This window comes from Macaca fascicularis, chromosome 8, assembly GCF_037993035.2.
Source record: "Macaca fascicularis isolate 582-1 chromosome 8, T2T-MFA8v1.1".
Taxonomy (NCBI): Eukaryota; Metazoa; Chordata; class Mammalia; order Primates; family Cercopithecidae; genus Macaca; species Macaca fascicularis.
The window spans coordinates 66,443,894-66,465,191 of NC_088382.1; the positions used below are offsets into that span (position 1 = coordinate 66,443,894).

Here is a 21,298-nt window from a genome sequence, read left to right on the forward strand (position 1 = left end):
AACATTATACTTTCCCTTTAAGATTGGGCAAAGGCGAAGATGTCTACTTTTTTTTTAATGTAGGTTTTTATTAAATGGTAAGCATCTGTGATAAGATCCCTGAGCAAAAGGCCAATGTATGTTTAAAATACCTTCTTTTTAAGATTTTCCAGGCTCTGAAATGCAGCATTTTTTAAAGTGCAGGTCACTGGTAGTACAACCGAAGATACCCACTCTTAGCACTCTTACTCAACATAATGTTGGAAGGTCTAGCAAATGCAATAAGGCAATACAAATTAGAAAGAAGGAAAATGATCCCTATTTGCAGATGACATGGAAAATCCCAAAGAATATACAAGAAACCCCCATGGTTATGGAAATATTTTGTATCTTGACTGCATGCTAATATCCTGATTGTGACATTGTACTATAGATTTGCAAAATGTTACCATTGGAGGAAACTGGATGAAGGTTACACGGACTCTTTCTTATTATTTCTTAGAAATGCACGTGAATCTATAATTGTCTGAAAATAAAAAGTTAATTTAAAAATATATCTTTAAAATAGGTGTTAAGGCTGGGTGCGGTAGCTCACACCTATGACCCTAGCACTTTGAGAGGCCAAGGAGGGCAGATTGCTCGAGCTCAGGAGTTTGAGACCAGCCTAGGCAATAAGGTGAAACCCCATCTCTAGAAAAAATACAAAAATTAGTTGGGCATGGTGGCGCATGCCTGTAATCCCAGCTACCTGGGAGGCTGAGGCAGGAGGATCACTTGAACCTGGGAGGCAAAGGTTGCAATGAGCAGAGATCACGCCACTGCACTGCAGCCTGGGTGACACAGGGAGACCCTGTCTCAGGAAAAAAAAAAAAAAAAGCCTTTAAATGACTGAGTTTGGTTTTCTTTGGATGTTAGATTGTCTGCAATAAGTAGCTCTTAATTTGTTTTAGAATTTTCAGTGGAGAGGCACATGAATAAGTTAGAAAACTCCTTTGTTTCCGTAGCATGCTGAAATCATGGATAACTCCAAAAGCAAAATATATTAGCGGTATATTTACTTTTAAATATCTGTGGAGGTGCTATGTTCATATTGAGTTATCTCAGTAGAATTAGAGCAGAATATTTTACATGAAAATACTTATAAATTATATAAGCACAAAGAATATCTTATTCTCAAGCTCTGAATCATCTCTAAATATTATATTAGGATTTTCATCAGATTGAACATCAGTCAAAAGAGAAAGAAATACTTGAGTGTGAATAACTCTTAGATTGCAGCAAAGAGATTTTCTCTTATTAGCAAGAGAGAAAAAAGGAGCCTGACTTATGTTAGCAGAGTATTTAACAGGTATATAGGAAGAAGACAATAAAACAGGAGACACAGGCTGGGCGCGGTGGCTCATGCCTGTAATCCCAGCACTTTGGGAGGCTAAGGCAGGCGGATTATGAGGTCAAGAGATCGAGACCATCCTGACCAACATGGTGAAACCCTGTCTCTACGAAAAATACAAAAATTAGCTGGGCATGGTGGCACACTCCTATCGTCCCAGCTACTCGGGAGGGTGAGACAGGAGAATCGCTTGGAGGAGGCTGCAGTGAACTGAGATCGTGCCACTGCACTCCAGCCTGGCGACAGAGCCAGCGAGACTCCATCTCAAAAAACAAAACAAGGCCGGGCGCGGAGGCTCAGGCCTGTAATCCCAGCACTTTGGAAGGCCGAGGCGGGTGGATCATGAGTTCAGGAGATTGAGACCATCCTGGCTGACACGGTGAAACCCCGTCTCTACTAAAAATACAAAAAATTAGCCGGCGGCGGTGGCGGGCGCCTGTAGTCCCAGCTACTCGGGAGGCTGAGGCAGGAGAATGGCGTGAACCCGGGAGGTGGAGCTTGCAGTGAGCTGAGATGGCCCCACTGCACTCCAGCCTGGGCGACCGAGCGAGACTCCGTCTCAAAAAACAAAACAAAACAAAACAAAAAACAGGAGACTCAGATAGCCTGTATCCATTGAGAAAATTATCATTACTGTGAATCTTTTTTCTCTAGTGGCTATTGGACTTTTCTGTAACTTGGTATTCTGCAGTTTGTTTTATTTGCTTGCTCAGGACTTAAGGTGCTTCTTTAATATGAAGAAATATATTTCTTTAATTTTGTGAAATTTTCCGTTATTATACTTTTGAATACTGCCACTTCCCACCCACCTTGTTCTTTACTTCTGGAACTTCAATTTACGTGTGTTGAGCCTCTAATTCCAGAGTATTTACACAGTCAGAAATATGACATATACTCATTTAACATGATTTCAGGTTCATCAAGGAATAATTTATACATAGTAAAGTGGCCTCTTTAGGTGCTCTGTTTGATGAGTTTTGACAAATGTATACACTCATGTGAGTGCTAAAACAATGTAGGATATTCCTATACTCAAATAATTTCGCTAATGCACCTTTGTATTTAATCTCCTTCCCCCACTTCCAGTCCCTGGAAATCACTGATCTGATTTCTGTCCCTATAGTTTTACCTGTTCCAGAAGGTCATATAAATAAAATCCTAGAGGGTATAGCTGTTTATATTTGGCTTCTTTCACTCAGCATAATGCTTTTGAAATTCACCTAGATCATGGCATGTGTCTGTAGTTCATTCTTTTTATTGCTGAGTAGTGTTCCATAGCATGAGTGTATCACAGTTTGTTGATCCATACTAGTGGTGGACATTTCAGTTATTTCTGTTTTTGGCAATTTTGAATAAAGCTGCTATGAACATTTACCTATGGGTGCTTTTATATCTCCTGGGTAAGCACCTAGGAGTAGAGTTGCTGGGCTGATATGGTAACATCTTTGGTGTGGGATTGCTTATCGGTATTATAAGAAACAAACAGCTTTCCAGTCATTGTACCATTCCATTCTTACCAGCAACGTATGAGAGTTCTAGCTGCTGTGCATTCTTGCTAGCACTTCATACTGTTAGTTTTACATTTTAAAAAAGTTCTTTGGTAAAGTGTCTGTTCAAATCTCTTGTCAATTTCAAAATTGAGTTTTGTGCCTTTTTATTATTAAATTGAGTTCTTCATAATTTAAATGCATGTCCTTTACTAGGTATATGTTTTGCAAATATTTTCTCTCCATTTGTGACTTCTCTTTTCATTTTCTTTATGGTATTTTCAAGAGCCTACTTTTTTATTTTAAATAAGTCTAATTTAGCAATTTTTTATTTTTATTTTATATTTTAATTTTATTGTTTAATTTATATTTATATTTAATTTTAATTTTAATTAAAATATTTTAAATAGGTCTAATTTAGCAATTTTATTTTAGCAAATAAATTTAATTTAGCAAATAAATTTTATTTAATTTATATTTATATTTTATATTTTAGTTTTAATTAAAATATTTCAAATAAGTCTAATTTAGCAATTTTTTTCTTTTATGTTTTGTGCTTTTTGTTTCCTAAGACATCTTTGCCTAACCCAAACTGATGTTTAAACAGGCCAGGGGAGAGGTGTCAGTGTTCCTGGAACAACGATTATATTCATTCATTGGCCTGAGGCTTTCACGTAAGGAAGATAGTGTAATTTCAAAACTGCACTTGGTGCAGACCTACAGATGCCTTTGTCTCAACATCAAGGACTGGATATGTAACATTTCTTGCTGCTTCCCAAGGCTGGTGGTGGGCAGCCTCTGTGTATGTGTGTGTGTATGTGTGTGTGTGTGTATATATGTGTGTGTGTGTGTATGTGTGTGTGTGTATGTCTGTGAAGGCATAGAGCTCCTTCTCCTTAGTGCAGGTTTGTAGCAACATTTCCTCTCTCTGCGTGGGTGTCAGAATCCTCATATCTGACCCTAAAGTCCCCACCCCCACTGCCCTGGTAGGATTAGCTTTCCTCTATTGTACAGACTTTTCTTTTCTTTCATTCTTAATACTTGACAACTGGACATTTTTCTGTGTTTTAAGCTTGAAGATATACTTGGAAATACTTTTTATACTTATGTCATCCAGTATTTTATGTTTATAGCAGGTACAGGCCCTCTTTACAATAGGTGATCACCACATTGCCAGAAATTCTCTTCTTGAAGACTGTGTTTTCTGATTAAACCTGCCCTTACAATTTAGAATTTAGTGTCTGTGTGTGTGTGTGTGTTTACATTTATTTAGTTATGCTTCAAATGTTTTAAATCAAGTGCTGAATTGTTTTCCAAAAAAAATGGGAGATGGATCCTCCTTCTTGAAGCTCATAACTTTTATAAAATCCAAAGAAGTTCCTTTAAAAATTCCCCTCCCAGACAATTGCATCCCCCACCATCTATGTCTCTGTTATTCAATTTTCAGTTTCTCTTCCTGGTTACATAGTTTGTGCACTTTGGTTTTACTCATTAATTATACCTTTTTCTCCTTGACTTACCAGAATCATTAAATGACCACAGGATTTTCCCTATTACTGCATATTCTAAAATCTTTTCCATCAAATAATAGTGTAAAATATCAGAATAACCTGCATAGTTGCTGCATTATGCATTTGGAGATTTGTAGAGAACAGGAAAATAATTTTTATTTGAGAACAGAAAAATAATTTTTTATTTCATGGATTTCTGGTTCTATTTTAAGTCTGGAGTGATATGTGGGAAGTATGAAACATGCCTCAACTCACAATGGTCTTACTACCTGATTGAAGAGGATAGGCTTTTAAAAGAAAAACTCTTACAATGCTGTAATATGAACAGCATGTAATGAAGTGCTGCAACATTGACTCATCAATGCACAGAGGTGGGGACAGCCATGGAAGGATGAGAGGTTGGGTGAGGCTCTCCAGGGCCCTCAGAGTCCTGAAGACACTGAAAGATTTGGAATGACAAAAAAAAGGAGATGCTGTTCTGACCAGGAAACAGCCTTATTAAGATACAGAGTACACATGGAATATGAGGGCTCAGTAAAGGTACCCTCATGTTCCCCACTTCAGCCACAGAAAGTAAACAACTCCCAAGAAAACCTTTTCTGCAAACAACCAGTACTTCTCTTGAGGGGGTCCACAAGGAGCACTTTTACAGATGGGTGAATTAGCAACTATGTTTTGTTTGGTAAAACAGAAACTAACAGGCAAACATCCTGATATTAACTCAGGAACATCTGCAGCCACAACATTTTCATTTGGTCTTACATATTCTTAGACCAGATGAAGTAGATTTTTCCCTTACAAAGGAATTCAGAATGTATACTAAGGAAACCGTTCCCTTCTGGGATCCAATCTAGTCCTTGTTTGGGAAATAAAACGTGGAACATATCCAGGTGGCTGAAAGAGAAGAGATATCCTGACAATACTCATCAGGAGGCTCCCTGGATCCTTCCTTCTTCTAAGTCATTTTACCAGTCCTTGAAAATGTATTTTTTCTATCAAATAAGGTTACTTATATTCACATTCTTTAAGCAGTCCTAGTCTTAGTGAGAGAAGACATACATATACCATCCAAAGCATGCACCGCGGAACAAGAGATCAGCGTGCTTCCCCTCAAAAGGCTATTCCCATGGGCCTTTCCCGTGTCCCCTCTTGTCACCACCACTCATATCTCTATATTTCACAGTGAAGCCAATGGGAGTTCCACATTATGCCTGGATTCTGTAAGGGTCTCATCATCCAAGGGCAAGAACAAATTGCTGGCAAACAGTCACACACATGTTTATAATCACTGACATTTGCACTGCTACAAAAAAAGAATGCATTCCTCCTACACATGTACATTGAAGATTGTTAGGAAAATCTGTTTTGAGTTAAGCTTCTTCTCTTTGATATGCATTTCCAATCACTAACCCAATGCTGCTTTAATTTTATTTGTAGGAAGCTGAACTGACACGAAGCAAAAGAAGTCCATTGTTTTGGACTGTGTTCCATACTTGGCTGTCCCAGAGGTTGATCTCACCACCATTCAGAGATCCAAGAAGAAGCCACTCGCTGGATTTAAGAAAACCCAGTAAGATGTTGCTACTATGTTATTTATTTTTTTGTATGTGTGTCTCTGCAGGTAGAAACTTAATTAGCCAATAAAACGTATTTTTGCATGACAATTGAAGTAAACTTTGTCTCAAATATGAGAAACTATGGCAGTCATACAGGAATTGTATGGCAAGCCTAAAGGACGGTGAACTTTAACAAATTTCCACAGGTAGGCCCAGATTTCCTATCTCTTTTCTAGTGTATCCTTCTTGCTCACAAGTACCTTACTCTTTTATTAACTCCTTCATTCAAGTCTCCAGCTCTTAATCAGCTCCTTCTCTCACCTTCCTCCCCTGAGCATCTCTTCTATCATATTTTCCCATCTAGACCACATATCTGCCACTGCTCCCCTCATAACCACCATCTCACTAGCCAGGGTTGACTTAGCTCTATGCACAAGATAGCTCTGACTAACTCCTTCCTATCAGCTGAGACTACCATCCAGCAGCATATCTTGGACTTGGTTTCCTAATTTTGTTCTTCCACTTTCCTTTATTGCTCTTTTAATTCTGTTCCAGTGGTTTGTCTGGTGGATTGTTCTTTATTGTGACCAATACAGGATGGAGACATTAACACAGGAATTAATTTATTTGGTGTTTGCTCCCAGTTTGTCCCCAGATAATTCTTCGGTATGGAGACAGGTTGGCATTTTTAGGGCACTGCCATCTGGGCCTCTGCCATCCATAAACAAGGGATGGAGGGGTGGATGGAAAAAAGAAAAATGACTATACTGATTTCTGAAAATTACTGAGATTGAGAAAACCAAGGTCTCACATAGCATAGTTGTGTTAGATCCCAACCCGGATAGTAAGTCTTCAGTATAGTTTCTCTGAAGTCATTTGGGTTTTAATAAGGTCAGAATAACCAGGACACTGAAGTTGGTACTACTGTCATCAATAAAGAATGGGCAGCATTTTTGGCTATCATCATTAGCAGGAGGACAGATTGATGGTATTTTTGTCCTAAAAGCTAAGAACCTTCCTACTTCTCACTCAGAATCTTTTCCTTAATTATATTTGCCTGAACCGTTTTGTAGCTATTGGTCCCTATATTCTGTATTAGAAACTAAATAAATCTATTTCAGTCTCTTAACTAAGATTTATAATAATACAAATTTATTTCTTAGTAGTCTATGCTTTGGTTCAGAGTGTGCTGTTAGGAAGAGGACCTATTTGGAGGGTTGTTCTCTACCCATCTTTTTGGGAAAGTAGTATGGAAGAATACTGAATCATTAATCAGAAAGGAGACACAATTTCTTTTTCTTCAACTTGACAACCCAATTCTCAACTGCAAGGCAAGAGAAAAAAGTAAGGCACATCTGCTCCATCCCCTGCTGTCTGTCCCTACCCTCTATTCTATAGGTTGAAATAAGAGAGGCTAGAAATAAGATGTTGATCTTCAATTATATTTTTCATTCATTCATTCATTCATTCATTCATTCACTTCCCATGGGAAAGATTGATGCCAAGCAGATGAAACAAGGTGAAGAGGATGAATGGAAAAGAAAACATATAAAATATTTAGCTTCCCAAAGTAGGGGGTGAGGCACTGGTGGAGAAGAAACAGTGGGTGCTCAGCTTTGGACAGGTAAATGCCTGAAGCTAGTGTCTGCCTTGAGATAGTTTTGCTCTTTACCTCTCTAAGTACAAACAGCAGATGACTCAAGTTTGAGTAGAGAAGTGGGCAGAAGCGTTTGTTCTCTGCCTCCAGATGTCCCCAGTGATTATCCGGCAAGCCTCCCCACAGGGAGACAATTGACTGAGTGGTACATATTCCTTATATTCTCGCATTTCTAAAGATCCCAGTTTATTTATTTCTAGTAATTGGTTCTGTCATTGACTGAAAAACATGTATTATTAAAAAAAGTCTTTGTAGAAGACAGCCTATGCGCTTCTTTGCTTTTGTGCTTTAGAAAGTAATGTGGTGTTTTCTAAAACATTACTGGTTCCACCCAAACACTTTTCCTTGGAGACACAATTAATTTAGGTTAGCACAACTGAACAAATATCCATTGACTATTCATCTGTAATATACAAGAGGACTTCAAAAAGTTCATGGAAAATGGAATTAAAAGATAGAGGCCAGGCACGGTGACTTATGCCTGTAATACCAGCAGTTTGGGAGGCCGAGGCAGGAGGATCACCTGAGGTCAGGAGTTCAAGACAAGCCTAATCAACATGGAGAAACCCCATCTCTACTAAAAAATACAAAATTAACTGGGCGTGGTGGCACATGCCTGTAATCCCAGCTCCTCAGGAGACTGAGGCAGGAGAATCGCTTGAACCTGGGAGGTGGAGGTTGCAGTGAACTGAGATTGTGCCATTGTACTCCAGCATTGGCAACAAGAGCGAAACTCCATCTCAAAAAAAAAAAAAAAAAAAAAAGATAGAAATAAAAAATATACACTTGATTTCTCAACATAAGCTCTATGTAGTTTAAGACACTTACATAAGTGATTATACCAGCCATTTTAGTCCATTCCTAAAAAACTGATAGGCCTGGGAATTTAACCATGTCAATAGTTAAAAATAGTCTTTTTTTATTTTTAATTTTTATTTTTATTATACTTTAAGTTCTAGGGTACATGTGCATAACGTGCAGGTTTGTTACATATGTACACTTGTGCCATGTTGGTGTGCTGTACCCATCAACTCGTCAGCACCCATCAACTCGTCATTTACATCAGGTATAACTCCCAATGCAATCCCTCCCCGCTCCCCCCTCCCTGTGACAGGCCCCGGTGTGTAATGTTCCTCTTCCCGAGTCCAAGTGATCTCATTGTTCAGTTCCCACCTATGAGTGAGAACATGTGGTGTTTGGTTTTCTGTTCTTGCGATAGTTTGCTGAGAATGATGGTTTCCAGCTGCATCCATGTCCCTACAAAGGACACAAACTCATCCTTTTTTATGGCTGCATAGTATTCCATGGTGTATATGTGCCACATTTTCTTAATCCAGTCTGTTACTGATGGACATTTGGGTTGATTCCAAGTCTTTGCTATTGTGAATAGTGCCGCAATAAACATACGTGTGCATGTGTCTATAGCAGCATGATTTATAATCCTTTGGGTATATACCCAGTAATGGGATGGCTGGGTCATATGGTACTTCTAGTTCTAGATCCTTGAGGAATCACCATACTGTTTTCCATAATGGTTGAACTACTTTACAATCCCACCAACAGTGTAAAAGTGTTCCTATTTCTCCACATCCTCTCCAGCACCTGTTGTTTCCTGACTTTTTAATGATTGCCATTGTAACTGGTGTGAGATGGTATCTCATTGTGGTTTTGCTTTGCATTTCTCTGATGGCCAGTGATGATGGGCATTTTTTCATGTGTCTGTTGGCTGTATAAATGTCCTCTTTTGAGAAATGTCTGTTCATATCCTTTGCCCACTTTTTGATGGGGTTGTTTGTTTTTTTCTTGTAAATTTGTTTGAGTTCTACAAGGCTACAGTAACCAAAACAGCATAGTACTGTTACCAAAACAGAGATATAGACCAATGGAACAGAACAGAGTCCTCGGAAATAATACCACACATCTACAGCCATCTGATCTTTCATAAACCTGAGAAAAACAAGAAATGGGGAAAGGATTCCCTATTTAATAAATGGTGCTGGAATAATTGGCTAGCCGTAAGTAGAAAGCTGAAACTGGATCCTTTCCTTACTCCTTATATGAAAATTAATTCAAGATGGATTAGAGACTTAAATGTTAGACCTAATACCATAAAAACCCTAGAAGAAAACCTAGGTAATACCATTCAGGACATAGGCATGGGCAAGGACTTCATGTCTAAAACACCAAAAGCAACGTCAACAAAAGCCAAAATTGACAAATGGGATCTAATTAAACTAAAGAGCTTCTGCACAGCAAAAGAAACTACCATCAGAGTGAACAGGCAACCTACAGAATGGGAGAAAATGTTTGCAATCTACTTATCAGACAAAGGGCTAATATCCAGAACCTACCAAAATAGTATTTTTTTACATTATTAACTGAAGAAAAATAAGCACTCTTTAAAGACATTTTTAAGATTAGGAAACAAAAAGAAGTCAGAAAGAGCCAGTCAGGACTGTAAGGCAGATGCCTAATCATTTCCCATTGAAATTCTCATAAAATTGCCCTTGTTTGATGAGAGGAATGAGCAGGAGCATGTCAACATGGAGACGGATTCTTCATTGAAGCTTTTATGGGAATATGTCTGCTAAAGCATTGGCTGACTTTCTTAAAACACTTTCATGGTTAGCAGATGTTATCATTCTTTGGCCTTCCAGAAAGTCAACAAGCGAAATGCCTTGAGCATCCCCCAAAAAACTGTTGCTATGACCTCTTTGCTCTTGACCAATCCACTTTTGCTTTGACCGAACCACTGCTACTTCTTGGCAGCCATTGCTTGGATTGTGCTTTGTCTTCAGGATCATACTTCAAACATAGTAGAGCCATGTTTCATCTCCTGTGACAGTTGTTCAAAGAAATGCTTCAGGATCTTGATCCCACTTGTTTAAAACTTCCATTGAAAGCTCTGCTCTTGTCTGCAGCTGATCTGTCATGCAATGGTTTTGCACCCACAGAATGGAACGTTTGTTCAATTTTAATTTTCAGCCAGAATTGTGTAAGATGAATCACTTGAGATATCTGTGGTGTTGGCTATTGTTTCTGTTGCTGATCATCTGTCCTCTTCAGTTTGGATATAAACAAGATGAATTTTTTCTTTCAAATCGATATGAATGGTCTGTTGCTGGGCGTTTCATTTTCAACATCACCTTGTCCCTTCTTAAAACGAACCAGCTATTTGTATACTGCTGATTTCTTTGTGTCATTGTCCCCATAAACTTTTTCTAAAGCATCAGTGACTTCACCATTCTTCCGCCCAAGCTTCACCATAAATTTGATGTTTGTTCTTCCTTCAAATTCAGCAGAATTCATGTTGCTCTGATAGGGATGCTTTTCAAACTGAGATCTTATTCTTCTTAGTGCCGCAAACTAGATCCTATTCATACATGTGTAACAAGTTAACACAAGTTTATTTCAGGGTAAACAAGTTTTGAAATCCATGCATAGTTTTTTCATAATATGCATTTCCATGAACTTTTTGAAGAACCTAAATGATATGTGTGTTGTTATAAGCAGTTAGCAAGAATTTTAACCTGCAAATAAATACATTGAGGAGTACATTTTCTATGCCAGAATAATTCTACTTCCTGTGTTTAGGAAATAACACAGTAAAAAATGTACTTTGATATATTTTCTATCTATTTTGAATAAACAAAGAATTGTGATTTAAGTTCCATGTGTTTTTTCTGAGGAGCTGTAACATGTTCTGGCAAGTGACAGTCTATAAAACATCTACTTAGATTTCACCTTTGTCTTTGAAATAACAGCCTGACCATGTTTCCAATGAACATGTCTGCAGTCAGTGCCAATTTTCCTTTGTACTATGTATCTTTTAATAAAAAGATAAAACACTAACCTTTTTTTAAATCACAAAACACCTCTACAAGGAAGTGTACTAAAACATCTATGCAAAGGAATAGATGTAATATCTATGACTAAGAGCTATGTGCAGATCACTAAACATCAAACTGGAGACAAAGCCAGAAAAATGCCCAAAGCCATTTGGAATTTTCTTTCATCTTAAGCTACTTGTTGCATTCCTGTATGTGGTGGAATTTCCACCCAGTTGGTACCTTTCTATTCCCTGTTTCAATAACAAAGTCCACATACAGGCATATCTTTACAGAATTGTTAAATTGTATGCATTTGCACTCTCTTCCTCTTCAAACCTAGACAGTACAATCTCAACTTTTGCATAGCATCATTAAAATATTCTATAATTAAACCTATAATGATAGGTACATAAGAACAGGGAGTAAAAATCATAGACATGGCCAGACATTGTGGCTCACAGCTATAAACTCAGTACTTTGGGAGGCTGAGGTGGGAGGATTACTTGAGGCCAGGAGTTCAAGACCAGCATACACAACATAGTGAGATCCCACTTCCATAAATTTTTTTTAAAATTTTCCAGGCATAGTGACATGTGCCTATGGTCCCAGCTACTCAGGAGATTGAAGCAGGAGGATGGCTTGAACCCAGGAGGTTGAGGCTGCAGTGAGCCAAAATTGTGCCACTGCATTCCAACCTGGGCAACATATTGATACTCTGTCTCTTAAAAAAAATCATAGGTACTTTCAAAAAAAAATGTTAAATCAACTAAAAAAGTATCATGTAACTTTTACGAAAACTAACCTAACTCCTTGCAGGCAAGATGGTTGCAAAGATTTTCAGAAGAAGTCTGATTATGGGTCACAAAAGAAGTGTGTCTCACACATAATCCTGTTCTGGGTGGTTAAGGAGGAAGGAAGTGTACTTCATCAGTGGAAGTAATAGAGAATGGAAAAATTATACGGTGGATGGTGCCGTGTGGCTTTGTGAACTACTTTGCTGCATTTTCCCTTGAGCGTGACAACATTTTTAATGTAACTGTGTCTTGCATCTTGCAGCACAAAACCCCTGAAAATGAATTTCTGATGGTTGAGAATGAGTCCCATGAGGAAATCAGGAAAATTTTAAAATATATTGTATGAATAGCTCTTACAATACATCTTTAAAAAAATAAAATGTGTTTTGAAAGCAAGGTTTGTTTGGGCTTATCTCGCCACAGGACTGTCTGGGTTTCTACCCCCAGTGGAAAAGCGACGCCGCTCTGGCTTCCCTCCTCCTTTTGTTCTGTGGCAATCATCCATCCAAGTCTGCAATGTGCCTACAGTTTCCAATCACACATTTCTTTCTTGCTGCCACTGTGGGGTTAAGGCATATGATAGCATTTGGAAGAAAATAAACATCCCTTGTAATAGGCCAATATAGCAAACCCTGGTGAGTGGGATCTATCAAAAGCAAACTTGGGTAATGATCAAGGGAGAAAATAAAGCCTTTATTCTTGGCTGCTGAGAGTGGTGACTTCCAGCTAGGCTGTTCTTTCATTTTATTGTTAGGGTGAGTTCAAGTACACCTAATGCCCTGAGGGAATCACACCGTTGAAAAACTCCATACTTGAAAGAAGAAGAAATTCTAAAGTTATAAACACATCTAACTTGGAACCATCAGGGTATTCCATATTTTAGGGCATTTTCTTTTCAAGTTTTCCTTCAGTTCACATAAAAGCCCTACTTCTTTGTTTTTCTTTGCCAAAGGATGGGGCCCTGGACAAGAGTTCTGGAAAAGCCTATGAGGCCTTGGGAGCTTCCCCTCCTGGTGCTGGCAGCCGGCAGATGCCTGTGATGCTATCTATGCCTGTCAGTTTAATCTCACAGCGCTGCCTAACAGGCACGACATTGTCCTGGAGTGCTTTTACTGGAACTGTTTTAATGACTGTGAATAATATTTTGAAAGACCCAACCCCTGATCTTCCATTAACAAACCTGGCTATTTTGCTTTTGAATGTCCAAAAGAGCCAATTATCCTGCAAATCTCTGATTCAAGTGTACCAGATTGAATTACAGAAGTGCGTATTTCAGGGAACTCCCCTTGCATTCCAAATCTGTCCAGTTGAGGTAGGGTTTTTTGATAGAAAAGATTTCCCTTTTTTTTTCAAATTGTGTCCCATTTCAGAATACTTACTTTACAATATCTCTCACCCTTGGTAACAGAGGGGAGGGGTTCATATGTTGACATCCAACCTCCTGAGAGGTGGTGAGAGACAAAATCTCCCCAGCCTCCTTAGCCAACTGTAATGATGAAAGACATACAACAAAATGATGTCTTGTTTAATGTGGGATTTTATGTGCCACTGGAACATAGGCAACATCTAATGTGAAATGGCTTCTGCTTCAAACAGAGGGCCAATATTTTGCCCTCTGTTTACTATGTTGCCCAGGGTTACCACAACCTTGCTAGAGTTCCAAGCACAGTGGTTATCAGCAGAGATGGATGCCATTGTAAGGAGCCTGGAAATCCCAGGTGTAGGTACTGAATAAACAAGAAAGGTATTGTAATAATCTCAGTTGTGAGGATGAGGGAAAGAAACAACCACTGAAGAATTTTGATAAGGGATTTTTCTAGCTTTCAAACCTTTCTCAGGAATATTTCAGCAGGGTGGGACTTAGGGCCACTTATTCAGCTTCATGATTGGCCATTTTCTGTCCATTCCTGCACCTTTTCTCCTCCTTCTCCTGTGGGTAGTTCTCTCCAGTTGCCTCTTCTTTTTACATATCCAGGACATGCTGATAACATTAATGCTTCTACAAAGATACAGGTTTTAACAGGGAAAGAAGGTGGGGTCTGGCATGTGGTAGATAATCAATGTTGGTTGGCTAAATAAAAGCCAAACTTCATCTCCATTGACTTTATTACTACTTAAACTGAACATTTAAAAAAAGAATTAGTCTTGGACGTGATGCAACATTATGTCTAAATCAAACTTTTTTATTACCTTGGATTTTACAACCTTCTTATCCTTCTGGTTAAGTGAGAGCAGGCAACTCCATCTGGCATGTAAAGAACCGGAAAAAAATTCTATGGATTTTTGTATCTGTTTATTTATCCTCGTACATGTTGTAGCTACTGGTAGAATATTTGGATTTTTGCCAGTTTATTAGAAGAGTAGATTTTACTTTACATTTATTTTTTATGAACAAGATTGAGCGTCTTGTTATATGTTTAAGTGTCATTTGTATTTATTTTTAAAATAATTTCTTGCTGTTACCTCTTGCCCATTTTTTTCTATCAGGTTGTTGGTCTTTTTCTTCTCCACTTTTAGAAGCCTTTGTAAATCAAGGATATTAGCTCTTTGTGTTTGTTACATATGGCAAATACACTTCTCTAGATTGTCATTTGTTTTGTACTTTGCTACTGTAAATGTGTTTTAATTTCATAGAGCTAAATTTATCACTATTTCTCCTTGTTGCCTCTGTTTTGAATCATGATTAGGAATACTTGTGCGTTTTCAGGTAATGAAGAAATTCATCTCTGTTTTCTTCTCATATTTGTGTGGTTTTATTTTTTACATTTCAGTCTCTAAACTATTTTGAATTTCCCTGGTGTCTATTATAAGAAATATATCCTATTTTATCACTTTTCATATTGCTATTGAGTGATCCCAATATTATTTGTTAAGAAGGCCATCCTTTCCCCACTGATTTGAAATTCTGCTTTTTTTTCATGTATTAAATTTCCACATACTACCATGTCTATTTCTGGATTTTCTGTTTTATGACAATAGTCTGTCTGTAAACCAATATTATGCTATTTTTAATTATATAGACTTTATCATTTATACAGTAACAATAATTTGTAATGTCATTTTATACACAGTACGAAAAGTTTGCCCCCCACAAGCAACCCACCATGCTCCTTTCCCAGGGCTTTTGTAGTTATTATTGCTTGTTTGTTCTTCCAAATGAACTTTGTTACCACTTTCTCTAGATCTAGAGATAAAAGACTGTTGATATTATACTGAGATGGCATTAAGTTTGTTAATCAACTTAGGGATGATTTACATCTTTACAGCAATGAGTTTTTTTTTGCCAAGGTATACTGCTTGTCTTTCCGTTTTCCACTGAGTAAGCTCTGTAGTTTTTAGGAGTGTTTTATTATTTTCCTCTTATAGGCTTTATATACTTTTTTTCTTTTTCTTTTTTTTTTTTTTTGAGACGGATTCTCGCTCTGTCGCTCAGGCTGGAGTGCAGTGGCGCGATCTTGGCTCACAGAAAAGCTCCGCCTCCCAGGTTCATGCCATTCTCCTGCCTCAGCCTCTCAAGTAGCTGGGACTACAGGCGCCCGCCACCGTGCCACTATTTTTTTGTATTTTTAGTAGAGAAGGGGTTTCACCGTGTTATCCAGGATGATCTTTATATCCTGACCTCGTGATCTGCCCACCTCAGCCTCCCAAAGTGCTGGGATTACAGGTGTGAGCCACCATGCCTGACCGGCTTTATGTATTTCTTAATCTTCATGTTAAAGTTATGCCCAATGTTTTCTTTTCTAAGTGTAAATAGAATCTTTCCCATTATATTTTAATTTCCCATTAGTTTTCAATTGATTTTTGTTTTACATGTGAGAGCTATTTTTGAAAGTATACATTTAAACTACTATAATAAGTTATCTTATTGTTAATAATGGTTTTCCACTAATTTATTTTTTAGGGGGACATTACAGATGTATAATTTTATCACATGCAAATACCTCTTTTTAATTCTTAGACTACTAATTGCTTCTCTTGTCTTATTACATTGGCCAAAATCATCAACATGATATTAAATAGTAGCTCTAGTGCGTTTTAGAAAGCTATTCACAAAGAATAAAGTTGATTGTTTCAGGAAGCTTTTCCTCTTTTTCTCGCATTTCCCTCTTCCTTCCTAGAAAGAAAGAATATGACAATGAGATGCAGAGTAGAGTTCCCAACATTAAGCATAAGATAGACAAAGGGAGTCTAGGAATCTGGATAATAATGTGTTGTTTAGCTGCCAACATTTGGGTGCTTCATTTATGTAGATGCTTCCAAGATAATTGCTCAATTAATTATCAAGACTCTACATGTTCACAGAGATATTTGACCTGAGTTATTTCCTTTGCCAGCATAAATAATGAAGGATGAGTAAAAGACTTAACTTGGATAAGAAAACTTTCTCATACATTCTGCTTAAGCCAGAAAGCCATTTCCTTGAAGTTTCTTAGCATTCTAGGGCTTATATGGTGCCAGGTTGAATGCTAAGTGTTTTATCTCATTGGTTCCACACAACACACCAAATTGAGGACTGGAGGTGTTATGTAACTGGCTCAAAGTTATAAAACTCATAAGAGGCAGAGGAAATTGAAACCGAGGATTGTTGAACTCTAGACTGCCTCCCATGTAGCCCAAGTACTCCAAACTGGGCGCCCTGGTTTGGATATGAACATGCACTGCCAGTGAGGATCTTTGAATGAGGTCTTCTGGGGTATGTAGGTTTCATGGCTGCTCCTGAAGAAATTACTGATTATCTCTAAGTGATCACTGGCATTGGCATTATTAAATGTCCAATCACATTTAAGAAGCTGTGTGGCTATGTGGCTTTGTCACATCTGTTGACCACAGAAAATGACTCAGTCTATTATCCTGACAAATTGCATTTCAATCCCTTGAGAAAGACACTCAAATTGGAAAATCATCTGCACTTTTTCTTCCCTGCTACATCTCTGGCTTTACTGCAATCATTTCTTAAAACTTCCAACAGAACAGCAACAACTCTCACAATTGGCATGTTTTAAAGCTTCTCTTTCTGCTTCTATCTGAATTATTTAGGAAAGCTTTAGAAAATGAAAAAACTAAGACTCAAGAGCAAGCTTCTGTCTCTTTTAGAGGATGAGCTTCACATGGCTATTTTATTATTTTCCATATTAGAAGTAAAGTTTTAAAAACTATTCTTTATGCTTTTATGAAAATGTTATGTGATTTTTAAAAGTATTATGCATAAAGACAATACAAAAATTAAAAGGAAATCCTTTTTTTTTTCATTAGTAAGTATTCAGTAATGTGTCAAATCTTGATATACCTAATTTGTCTTCCTTCAACTTTACTTTTGGATTTCCTGATTCCAGTTTTTCAGAAGTTGACAGACATCATGTTATTGTCACTAATTCCTCCCACTCAGCTCTCAGAGGTTCATTGTTCTGAGGGAGAAATTATCATCTTCCCTTTTCCCTCCACTGGCTCAGTTTAAGAAAGTGAGGCAGATTATGGGTCTTCTGTTTTGTGCTTCAGCACAGGCTGGCATTTGATTCTGTAGTATCCCAAGACCTTTACTAGAAAGTTCCAACTCTTCATCTTCTTCTCCTGCTCTTCAGTCTTCAGAGCCTCTTTGTGGTTCAAGGGGTGTGGGTAAAAGGGAGAGTTTGCTGGACACCACTGGGAGGAAGCCTATGACCTGACCCTTAGGTACTGGGGAATACCTGTTCTAAGACAGTTAAGTGAGACTTTTCAAAACTGATGGATAGGATCTGGCTTCATCCGCAGAGAAGACCAGCAGAACCACTTGGATATTGGGACATTAGGCATACTCATCTAGAGCTCCTCCAACCCCCCTTTTTGAGTTCAGGGCATAACTTCTTCCATGGACCACTCAGTCAGTGACATTTTCATGGCTAGTTTGGTGTAGCTAGTTTGTGGTTTCTCTAACACTGATTGCTCAGCCCACTTCTGATAATTGTGGCCTGAGAAAAATTTAAGAATTTAAAGGAGTAATGTTGGCATTTCTGAAAACCTTTTGTTTCTAGTGGTCTAAGCCTGGAATTAAAGCCTAGGAGCCCAGTGGCATCCGCGTACAAGAATCAGCTTTGCAAGCCGAATGTCTCCAGCTGTTGTGGAGCCTCATGCTCCTACAACTTAGTGGAGCGTCTTTTAAGTAAAAAAAATACAAACATTTCTCTTTCTTTCTTTCTCTTTCTTTCCCTTCCTCCCTCCCTCCCTCCTTCTCTCTCTCTCTCCCTCCCTCCCTCCCTCCCTCCCTCCCTCTCTCTCTCTCTCTCTCTCTCTCTCTCTCTTTCTTTCTTTCTTTCTTTCTTTCTTTCTTTCTTTCTTTCTTTCTTTCTTTCTTTCTTTCTTTCTTTCTTTCTTTCTTTCTTTCTTTCTTTCTTTCCTTCTTTTCTTCTCTCTTTCTTTTTTAAACAGCATCTCAGTCTGTCACCGAGGCTGGAGTGCAGTGGTACAATCATAGCTCTCAGCCTTGCACTCCTGGGCACAAGTAATCCTCCCATCTCAGCTTCCCAAAGTGCTGAGATTACAGGCATAAACCACCATGCCTGACCATTTTTCCTTATTTTATGAAATATAGAATCATGTGAACAAATTGCTAAGATCTTGGAAGGAGTCTTGAAGGTTAAGCATGGTTAGCTTCCAGTCAAATCTGCCTCATCTCTGAGCAGCTCAATTGACTCTCTTCCCCTGTGGACTTCTGTGGCCTTGTGACTGTCCTAGCAACTCATCTTAACTTTCCTGTCACACCATTGTTTCTTCATTCATAACTATTTCTCAATTATACACACTTATTTTGATGTGCATTTCTCTGTAGCCCACCCTCTCTCTACCTAACAAGAGTGATCTGACAAATTATTTTCTGGAACAGCTCAATTTCTGTTGTCCTGATAGTTATTAATAGAACCCCTTTTCACTATCAGAACTGCTATAGTTTAGATGATAAGGTTTGTCACTTATTTATTGCTTTTAGTGACTTTATTAATACACTGTCATTGCTCATATGAAATTGTCTAGTTTCTGGACATATTTATATTTCTTCCTAACTTAGTTTTGGCTCTCCACTGTCCTTCCCAGGTTTAGTTAATATCTGAGTTGGAATCAGTCAGGATCCTGGGATTGGATGGATGTTTTATGAATGATTGATGTTTGCAGCAATTTTAGCAAAGTATTCAGCCTTATTTGTGAAGCCATCAGTACAGAACAAATGTTCATGACGTCGCAGTTATCCCATCTCAAGTAACCAAACACTACCCTGAACCCCCAAATTGCTCCTCCTCATAATCCATCCCATGTAATATCACATAAACTTGTCTAAGCCAGACACTTCCACTTACTGTAACAGAAGATGAAGTTCAGAAAGAGATATTTTGCTTGGCGCTATGGTTCATGCCTGTAATCTCAGCACTGTGGGAGGCCAAGGCTGGTGGATTGCTTGCGCTCTGGAGTTCAAGACCAGACTGGGCAACATGGCAAAACCCATGTCTCTACTAGTCTCTACTAAAAATACAAAAAAATTATCTAGGTGTGGTGAAGCCCACTTGTAGTCCCAGCCACTTAGAAGGCTCAGGTGGGAGGATTGATTGAGCCTGGGAAGTCGGGGCTGCAGTGAGCTGAGATAGTGCCACTGCAGTCCAGCCTGGGCAACAGAGTGAGACCCTGTCTCAAAAAACAAAAACAAAAAACAGAAAGAAAATTCTAAATGACATATTTTTTTGGAAATGAGTGTCCACGGTCTATTTATATGACATGTACCTTGACAAAATAGTTTTTATAAATATGGTGTTAGGTCTGTTAGGTGTGTGATGGAACAAGCAGTAAAGAGATCATAAAAGTTTCATGAAACTGCTTGTGCTCAGAAAGCTTGTTTCATGTGTGACTCTTGTATAGAGCAAATAAGAAGTGGCTGAGATCCTCGGGCTCCCTAGACAAGGGGAAATAGATGTTGATGGTTGAAGTCAGTCCTTGGACTCAGATCTGGGTTTGAATCTGTTCTCTGCTTCTTATAAACTGACTGGGCTTGAGTTATTTAACGTCTCTGAGCCTTGGTTTTCTCATCTGTGAAACTGGCATAATGATGCCACCTGTCTCACAGGTTTATTTTAAAAATTAAATGAGACACTATTTGTGTGCACTAAGCATGCTGCTAAGGCCTAACGGTCAGCATCATCTTCATCATCTGTGTGACTCTGTTGTAGTCTATTGACATTTTTGGCATCATTTTGAAAGAGGTAGAATTGTTGTGGGAAAGCATTGAGGGTAAACCTTAGAAATAGCACTTGTTAGCAGGAAAATGTGGAACCCAGAAGCAGGAATCCAGGTTCTCTTACTGATTGGCTTTGCAACCACAGGCAGGTTGCTTCTCTGTGTTTTAGGTTTCTCAGTTACCAGTGGCAGGTGCGGGTGTGAGGAACACCAATGCCCTCAGAGGTCACGTGAACCAAATGAAATCATACGTATTAAATTATTTTTTTCAAATACAAAGTACTACGTTTACATATTATAGGTTTGTGGTTATAAAGATTAAAGACCAGGGGCCGGACGCGGTGGCTCAAGCCTGTAATCCCAGCACTTTGGGAGGCCGAGGCGGGCGGATCACGAGGTCAGGAGATCGAGACCATCCTGGCTAACCTGGTGAAACCCCGTCTCTAATAAAAAATACAAAAAACTAGCCGGGCGAGGTGGCGGGCGCCTGTAGTCCCAGCTACTGGGGAGGCTGAGGCAGGAGAATTGCGTGAACCCGGGAGGCGGAGCTTGCAGTGAGCTGAGATCCGGCCACTGCACTCCAGCCTGGGCGGCAGAGCGAGACTCCATCTCAAAAAAAAAAAAAAAAAAAGATTAAAGACCAGGCCAGGTGTTGTGGCTCATGCCTGTAATCCCAGAACTTTGGGAGGCCAAGGTGGGTGGATCACCTGAGGTCAAGAATTTGAGACAGCCTGACCAATATGGTGAAACCCCATCTCAACTAAAAATACAAAAATTAGCCTGGTGTGGTGGCTGACATCTGTAATCGTAGCTACTCGGGAGGCTGAGACAGGAGACTTGCTTGAACCCGGGAGGCAGAGGTTGTGGTAAACTGAGATCACGCCGCTGCACTCCAGCCTGGCCA

At 38.8% G+C, this 21,298-nt stretch overlaps 1 long non-coding RNA gene across 2 annotated transcripts in view; it reads left to right on the forward strand.

Annotated features, from left to right (window-relative positions):
* LOC123575201 (uncharacterized) overlaps positions 1–21,298 on the forward strand; it is a 273,494-nt gene that overhangs the window by 41,906 nt on the left and 210,290 nt on the right. For both annotated transcript variants that reach the window (XR_010577290.2, XR_012416439.1), the window contains exon 2: positions 5,805–5,937. This is a non-coding gene — a long non-coding RNA (uncharacterized lncRNA). The remainder of the gene's footprint in view (positions 1–5,804; positions 5,938–21,298) is intronic.